The sequence below is a fragment of the Theropithecus gelada genome, unplaced genomic scaffold (assembly GCF_003255815.1).
Source record: "Theropithecus gelada isolate Dixy unplaced genomic scaffold, Tgel_1.0 HiC_scaffold_496, whole genome shotgun sequence".
Classification (NCBI taxonomy): Eukaryota; Metazoa; Chordata; class Mammalia; order Primates; family Cercopithecidae; genus Theropithecus; species Theropithecus gelada.
The window spans coordinates 1-8755 of NW_020261560.1; the positions used below are offsets into that span (position 1 = coordinate 1).

The 8755-nt window shown below is 42.9% G+C and overlaps 1 pseudogene; it reads left to right on the forward strand.

The window, feature by feature from the left end:
* The first annotated feature begins 536 nt into the window (after positions 1 to 536).
* Positions 537 to 7338, forward strand: LOC112617831 (annotated as a pseudogene).
* The last annotated feature ends 1417 nt before the right edge of the window (positions 7339 to 8755 follow it).

The window sequence follows — 8755 nt, forward strand, 5'->3', positions numbered from 1 at the left end:
ATACTCAGCCTGAACTCAGCAGTGCTGTTCCCTTGGGAGACACACACTAATACTCAGCCTGAACTCAACAGTGTTGTTCCCTTGGGAGACACACACAAACACACGGACACACACACACACACAGACACAGACACACACACACACACACACACACGAGTTGGTGGTTTTGTGCCTTCCCGCCAAAACACACACACATTGGCGGTTGTGCAGCCGGGAGCCTCCAGTTCGCCAGTGTGAGGAAGGGACCAGATGGGTCCAGTAGTGTTGGGTCAAGGCGAGGAGAGGGCAGCCGGAAGCGCGCGCATGCTCTGGACTCCTGCACCCGCGGAATCGGGTGCTCAGGGGGAGCGCGGGAGTGAGGGGTGAGGAGTCAGGGGTGAAAGGTGAGGGGTGAGAGGGAGGGGGACGTGGTGGAGGCAGCCCCTTCCCAGGCGGCAGCTGGGGCGGTGGTGCTGTTGCCCTTTTAAGCTGCCGCTTCACAGGAGCCGCGCCTCCGGTCGGTGGAGTGGGTTACAAGGGGAGCAGCTGCCCAGCGGCCTCCCCACAGCTCCCAGCAGAGGACTCGGTGTCCCTTGCGGTTTTCCTGCCGTGCTCCGACTAGACTCAAGGCAGCGGGAAGAGGCGGAGCCGCGAGAGCGCCACCTAGCGGTCCCACCGGGTGGTCGCGGCCATAACAGCGGCTCCTCGCCGGCTCACCTTCCGCGCCCTGCCGCCGGAGATGAGGGTAAGATGTCCGTGTCTGTGTGTCCCTGTCCGTGTCAGCGCCTAGCGGTGGCCCCAAGGGGCAGGGCGAGGGTGGAGAGGAGCCTCCGGAAGTACCCGGACAAAGGGGAGCCTGCCCGGGAGAGGCCCCGGTTCCCCAGGCGGGGCGAACGCGCCCCTTTCTCCTGTGACTGGCCCGCCCCGATCGCCGGGACTGCCGGAGGCTTGGGTGGGAGGAGGCGGAGGGCGCGTCTCTCTGTCTCCTTGCAGGGGGCTGGCTTGAGGGCTGCTGGCACCTCTCGCCCTCGTCCCCGAGCCCCGAGCTGGCAGCCCGCGTCGCCCGCAGCCCTTTCGGGGCCCATGATCGCCCTCAGCCGGCCTGCTCCCCGGAACCGCGACGTGGTGTGGCAGGGCGGCTCCAGCTGTTGTTTGAGCCCAGGCGGGGAAGGGGAAAGGCCTTTAAGATTTTCGGTTTTTTGACAGGGCGCAGTGGCTCTTTCCTGTAATCCTAGCACTTTGGGAGGCTGAGGGGGGTGGATCACCTGAGGTCAGGAGTTCTAGACCAGCCTGGCCAACATGGTAAAACCCTGTCTCTACTAAAAATACAAAAGTTAGTTGGGCATGGTGGCAGGCGCTTGTTGAGATGGAGTCTCACTCTGTCGCCCAGGCTGGAGTGCAGTGGGGCGATCTCGGCTTACTGCAGCCTCCTTGTCTTGACAATCCATGGGTTCAAGCGATTCTCCTGCTTCAGCCTCCCGAGTAGCTGGGATTACAGGCACCCGCCACCATGCCTGGCTACCTTTTGTGTTGTTTAGTAGAGACGGGTTTTCACCATGTTGGCCAGGCTGGTCTCGAACTCCTGACCTCAAAAGACCCACCTCTGCCTCCCAAAGTTGTGTGATTACAGACCTGAGCAACCTCACGCGGACCCAAGGCCCTTAAGTGTAAAGGTTTCATTCTTCAGTCAGGTTTTCCTTGTTCCTGCATGTTCAGCCAATCGTTTTTAAGTTTGTGTTTAAGGAGAAACTAACAATGAAAACGGACTCCTTGAGGGAGGAAAAGTTGGAATGCAGCCTCTGATGCTGTTTGAGCGATCCCTCTCCCCAGGGCCCCACCGGGCTGCTGCTGTGTTCTGGAAAGGCGCATTGTACCTTGGATGGGGCAGGTAAGAGTCCTGTACAGGCGATCTGCCCGCTTTTCCTTTCAGGCTTCTGTATCAGCTATTTTTCCCCTGTAGAATGTGCCCCTGACAGCCACCCCCTAACCCTACCCAATTTGGCTTTGCATGTCTGACCATCAAGGCTCTCCTGCGTCATATTTAGTTCATGCTGATATTTCCCCTTCCTCCCCTCTTTCATCCTTACTGTTTTTGCTTTGGTCATGTTATGCTGTGTTCTGTAAGGCTTTAAAAAAATGTTTATGGTGGCAGGGGAGAATGTTTTATAATTATGCTTTGTGCTTTTTATCTCCCACTCAATAAATGCTTGGGAAATATTTGTTTTGTTGAATGTCAGACCCTATCCTAGCTATGTTGTGCTGGAACAAAAATCTGAACTGCCTTGTAAGTTAACTGCTAAGAATTTGTCAAAAGTGCAGAGATAACGTCAAGAACTTGTCGTGGATAGTACAAAAAGTCTCTAAGAGCCTGATGGAAGTCTGTAAATTGACTTCATATGAAAGAGAGTGTAAGAAGTGAAAATGTAAAGCATGACTGGAGAGCCAGAGTCATGAAGCCAGGGTCCCTTTCTCCAGATCCTTTGTAACAGTGTTATGTCATCTCTTCTAGAAGATCGTTCTGAAAGATAATGCCAACTCGGAACCTAGGAAACCCCCAGTGGGTTTCTGCAGCTTAGGTGGTTCAAATCCTCATCAGCACGTTTCCTTTCTCTGCCTCAGTTTGCTTCCAATGATGTTCTTAGTAGCTGTAATTGCTGTCTGTCTTTGAATCCTTAAACATTTTTTTAGATGACAGGGATATATGTGCATTTTTATTTTACCAAGTGTTAGAATTTTTTTTCTGGTTTTGTGGGCTCTGGGTTAGCTACGTGGTTGTTGTAAAATGATTACCAGGGAAAACCGTGTGTGTGTGTGTGTGTGTGTTTTGTTTCTTTTGTTGTCAGAGGACTTAGAATTTTATTTTACATGATAATTCTGTCAATTTACTTTATTCTCCACCCCACATTTATTGAACAGCAAAGTATGAAAGTAATGTGTTCCATAACCAGAAGAATCACAACTGCTGTGTATCTGAATTTTTTTTTTTTGTGGGGACAGAGTGTCACTCTATCAGCCAGGCTGGAGTGCAGTGGTGCGATCTTGACTCACTGGAACCTCTGCCAGCCAGGCTCAAGTGATTTTCCTGCCTCAGCCTCCTGAGTAGCTGGGATTACAGGCACCTGCTACCGCACCTGGCTAATTTTTGTAGCATTAGTAGAGACAGGTTTCACCATGTTGGCCAGGGTTGTCTTGAACTCCTGACTTCATGATCTGCCTGCCTCAGCCTCCCAAAGTGCTGGGATTACAGACATGAGCTACTGCACCCGGCTGAACTTTCAAGAAGAAGTTTCTGCATCAGTTTTCAAAAAATTATGATAGCAAAAGATAGCCATGCCCTACATTTAGAAAGATACAGAAACTGAACATACTGGCAGGCAGTTTTGCTTGTTGGTGCTTGAGGTAGAGCCACACGTTGGTCTCAGTGGATTTATGGAGAAAAATAGATACAGAAAGTTATTTCAAAATAAGACCAAAAAATCCTTTCTTAAGCAGTGACAGGTAAAGAGGTTGCCTTGCTAGCCTTGAATTGTGTTGCCCTTGATTGAGACAGTTGTATGGTGGGGATGGTAGTGGTGATAAACCTGTTTGAAATTTGTCTGCTTCTAGTAAGCTTTGTGGTAGCTGTCACAGATAACTTCAACCTCACCGGCCTTAAAATTACTGTAAAACTAATATAATGGAGGAGAAAGAAAGGATCTGAATACTTAGATGCTTAAATAATTGTTCTGTGTTTTCATAACCGGTGAAAAAGAACAGTGTTAGAATCACTTAAACACTCCATGTAAGGAACACTGCCTGAATTTATACTGCGATTTTTGAGCATCATTTACTGTTTAAAAACTGGCATATTGTAGGTCATATTTTAAAGACAAATAGAACACTCATCTTTTCAAGATGGTTATAAAGCTTAACTTTATCAAAATTACAAAATGTAAAGCATACTCTTAAAAAATATTAATGCATAGGTTTAAATATAGGTCATCATTTTAGATGTCTTGCCAAAAAGATCATCTCTTAAATATTAAACTGAGCAAACATTGAACATATTGTAGAGTTTGTGCTCAAGGTGAAGTTTCCTGGGGTGATGGATGTTTTATAATATGGGTAACAAAAACTTATTTTAAGAAGTTTAGAAAATTTTTAGGCAAAACTAGAAAATCATACCAATAATTCTACCACTCAGAAGGTACCACCATCAAAATTTTGTATCTTTCCCGTCCTCTGCTCATCTTTTTTCTCCTGTGCTCGTATGTGTTCCCTCTCCCTTAAAACAATCAGATTTTGTTTTTGTAATCTGCTTTTTCACTCAACAATATGGTAGATCCATGTCATAAGTTACTCCTCTACACAGTGCCTTCAGTTATTCTGTGGTTGTGCTGGATGACTATACCATCTAGTCATTCATGTTTCCTGGTACTGAATACATAGGGGTGAGTGAGAGAGTGTGTGTGTGTGTGTGTGTGTGTGTGTGTGTGTTTTTTCTACCGTAACTAATGCTTTGGACATCAATAGGTAGAGCTAAATCCTTGAAACCTTCCAAGAGGGGCTTTCATTTCTCATTGCTGATTTGTTTTCTAGAGATGGAACAAATTATATTGTATGGGAAAAAATTTTTTTTGAGATGAAGTCTCGCTCTTGTCACCCAGGCTGGAGTGCAAAGGCATGATCTTGACTCACTACAACGTGCACCTCCCAGGTTCAAGTGATTCTCCTGCCTCAGCCTCCTGAGTAACTGGGATTACAGCTGCCTGCCACCATGCCCAGATAATTGTTGTAATTTTAGTAGAGATGGGGTTTCAGCATGTTGGCCAGGCTGGTCTGGAACTCCTGACCTCAGGTGATCCACTCACCTTGGCCTCCCAAAGTGCTGGGATTCAGGAATGAACCACCCCACCTGGCCTTTTTTTCTTCTAAGTACCAGCTGTTATATATGAGATTGGTAAAAATGTTAGAAAGTGTGCAATGAAATGGGCATTCTCACAGTCATGGCAGAAAGTATAGTTATCTTTGACTTTCTAGAAAGCAGACTGGCATTCTAGAAGCTTGCCTAACCTCTTCCCATTTAGGCAAGATGAATTCTGACCACCCCTCAGTGGCCAATCTTGTCCCTGTGATTCCATATCTCCCAGAAAGAGAGGTCTAGTCTCAGAGAAAACCCAGATTTGCTTGGCTTAGCCCACCTGACAGCTAATCACTGGAAATGGGGTGGGCTGGTAGAGTCCTTTGGTCAGGTTTTGTGTCAAGAGAGGGATGTGGAAAGATGGGAGAGAGGTAGCAAAACTGGCCTCAATGGAACTAAGTAAGTTAACATAGAATGGCAAAGGAATGTTTCTTCCAAGGAAGAAATTCTAGGGAAGGAAGAAAGTGGAGGGGAAGGCAGTAGTTCTCAAAGTTTTGGGGTCAGGATTTCTTCACACTCGTAAAAATGTATTGATGGCCCAAGGAGCTTTTGTGTATGTAGGTTATATCTATTGGTATTTATCACTAGAAATTAAATCAGAAATATTTAAAATATTCTTTAACAGCTCACCAAATATTGTTATAAATGCTTTTATGAAAAGAAAATTTCTAAACCCAAAGTAGTACAATCTAACATCTTTTGCAAATTTCTTTGATGTTTGATTTGTCATTTGTATCTGCATTCCATTTATTGTGTGATATTTGCTTGAAAAAATGTGAAGAAAGGCCAATCTCATACAGATCGCCATTTTAGATCATTGTGGACATTCCTCTTTTTTTTTTTTCTTTTTTATGAGATGGGGTCTTGCTGTGTTGCCCAGGCTGGAATGCAGTGGTATGATCACGGCTTACTGGAACCTCAGTCTCTGGGGACTCAGGTGAACCTCCCACCTCAGCCTCCAGAGTAGTTGAGACTACAGGTGTGTACTACCACCCCTAGCTAATTTTTTGTATTTTTAGTAGAGACAGGGTTTTGGCATGTTGCCTTGGCTTCTTTTTTGATACTCCATCAAAACTTGATTTTTCTTGAACTTTGGATCTTTTACCCTTGCATGATATGATAACATCATGCATTGGTCACTTTGAAAATAATGGTTCACTGAGATCTTCTATATGTTGAAACATTTGATTATGCAGTATCAAGCGGGATCCGCGGTTCACATCATGTCCGCCTCGGCCCCTGCTGCGGAGGGAGAGGGAACCCCCGCCCAGCCCGCCACCGAGAAAGAACCCGAAATGCCCGGTCCCAGAGAGGAGAGCGAGAAGGAAGAGGATGAGGACAACGACGACGACGGGGAGGAGGAAAAAGAAAAGAGTCGCATCGTGGAAGGCAAGAGGGAGAAGAAAAAAGTAGAGAGGTTGACAATGCAAGTCCCTTCCTTACAGAGAGAGCCATTTACAATTGCACAAGGAAAGGGGCAGAAACTTTGTGAAATTGAGAGGATACATTTTTTTTCTAAGTAAGAAGAAAACCGACGAACTTAGAAATCTACACAAACTGCTTTACAACAGACCAGGCACTGTGTCCTCATTGAAGAAGAATGTGGGTCAGTTCAGTGGCTTTCCACTTGAAAAAGGAAGTGTCCAATATAAAACGAAGGAAGAAATGTTGAAAAAATTTAGAAATGCCGTGTTAAAGAGCATCTGTGAGGTTCTTGATTTGGAGAGATCAGGTGTAAATAGTGAACTAGCAAAGAGGATCTTGAATTTCTTAATGCATCCAAAGCCTTCTGGCAAACCATTGCCAAAATCTTAAACAACTTCTAGCAAAGGCAGTAAAAAGGAACGGAACAGTTCTGGAATGGCAAGGAAGGCTAAGCTAACCAAATGTCCTGGAATTCTGTCAGATGAATCTAGTAGTGATGAAGATGAAAAGAAAAACAAAGAAGAGTCTTCAGATGATGAAGATAAGAAAAGTGAAGGGGAGCCACCAAAAAAAGACAGCCAAAAGAGAAAAACCTAAACAGAAAACTACTTCTAAAAGTAAAAAATCTGTGAAAAGTGGCAATGTTAAGAAAGCAGATAGCAGCACCACCAAGAAGAATCAAAACAGTTGCAAAAAAGAAGTAAGTCTGAGGAGAGTTCAGATGATGAATCTTTAATTGAAAAGTTGAAGAAACCCCCTACAGATGAAGAATTAAAGGAAACAATAAAGAAATTACTGGCCAGTGCTAACTTGGAAGCCAAGTCACAATGAAACAGGTTTGCAAAAAGGTCTATGAAAATTATCCTACTTATGATTAAACTGAAAGAAAAGATTTCATAAAAACAACTGTAAAAGAGCTAATTTCTTGAGATAGAGGACAGAGAAGATGACTCATTCCCATAGATTTGAAGATCTGATTTATACCATTATACCAGCAAAGAGAATGTATTTCCTTTTCTAAATCCTTGTTAAGCAACGTTAGAACTTACTGCTGACCTTTTTATCTTGAGTGTTATGTGAATTTGTGTTTGCTATTTTAAATTGCATTTCCATGCCACTTTTAGTTGAAAATCTTGCATGGCATTCATTGTTCCTTGCTTATATAGTTGTATTTTGTACATTTTGGGTTTCTTTATATAACATCATAGATTCTTGAACTGTTGTGGTTTTTAGTGCACTTAATATTAGCTAGCTTAAGGCATACTTTTAATCAAGTAGAACAAAAACTATTATGACTGGGATTTATACACACAGAGATTGCAGTATTTAGTATATGAAATATTTTGAATACACATCTCTGTCAGTATGAAAATTCAACAGCGGTGTGTCCATCATATTAAAAATATACAAGCTACAGTTGTCCAGTTGACTGAATTGGAACTTTTCTCCTGCATGTGTACATATGTCAGATTGTCAGCATGACAAAAGTGACAGATGTTATTTTTGTATTTTTAAAAAACAGTTTGTTGTATATAAAGTTTTTTTTATTTCTTTTGTGCAGACCACTTTTTAAACTCACGTAGGTAGGTATCTACAGTTGTAGACTATGGAATGTCAGTGTTCAGCCAGACAGTATGATGGAGCAGTGAAAGTCAATTCAGTGATGGAACACTGAAGGAACAGACAGTTATCCTGCTTTGCCTCAAAAGTGTCATCAATTTGTAATTTTAGTATTAACTCTGTAAAAGTATCTGTAGGTACGTTTTCTATTAAGAACAGACCAAAAATCAACATATCAAAGCTTCAAAAACTTTGGGAAAGGGTGGGATTAAGTACAAGCTCATTTGGTTTATAGTAAATGAACCAAATTTTATTAACTGCTTTTGCCTATATAAAATGCTGATATTTACCAGAAACCTAGCCACCTTCATGATTACGATTAAAGTACCAGATTATAATGCCAGAATATAATGTGCAGGCAATCGTGGATATCTCTGACAAGGTGTGTCTCAGAAATAATATACTTTTATGTTAAAGAAATTTAATGTTTCTCTGGAATTGGGGCTCTTGGCTTTTAAAGTTTGGCTAATCAGTGTTGATTCTAGATGATCAACATAATGGACCACTCCTGAATGAGACTGATTTTGTCTTTCAAATTTACGGTATTAAATCAGTTTATTAAATCTGAATTTTAAAACATGCTGCTTATGACAGAATGACACAATTGATGTACCAAGTAAGTGTTAAAACTATGTTTGCATCATAGAACAGAAATATATAAAAATATATGTTGAATGTTGACAGGTATTTTCAAAAATTTGACTTGTTTCTTGATAGTTACTCAGACACTAGGGAAAGGTAAATAGAAGTGAACAAAATAAGCAACTAAATGAGACCTAATAATTGGCCTTTGATTTTAAATATTTAATTTGTTCTTATAAGCCTTGTCAA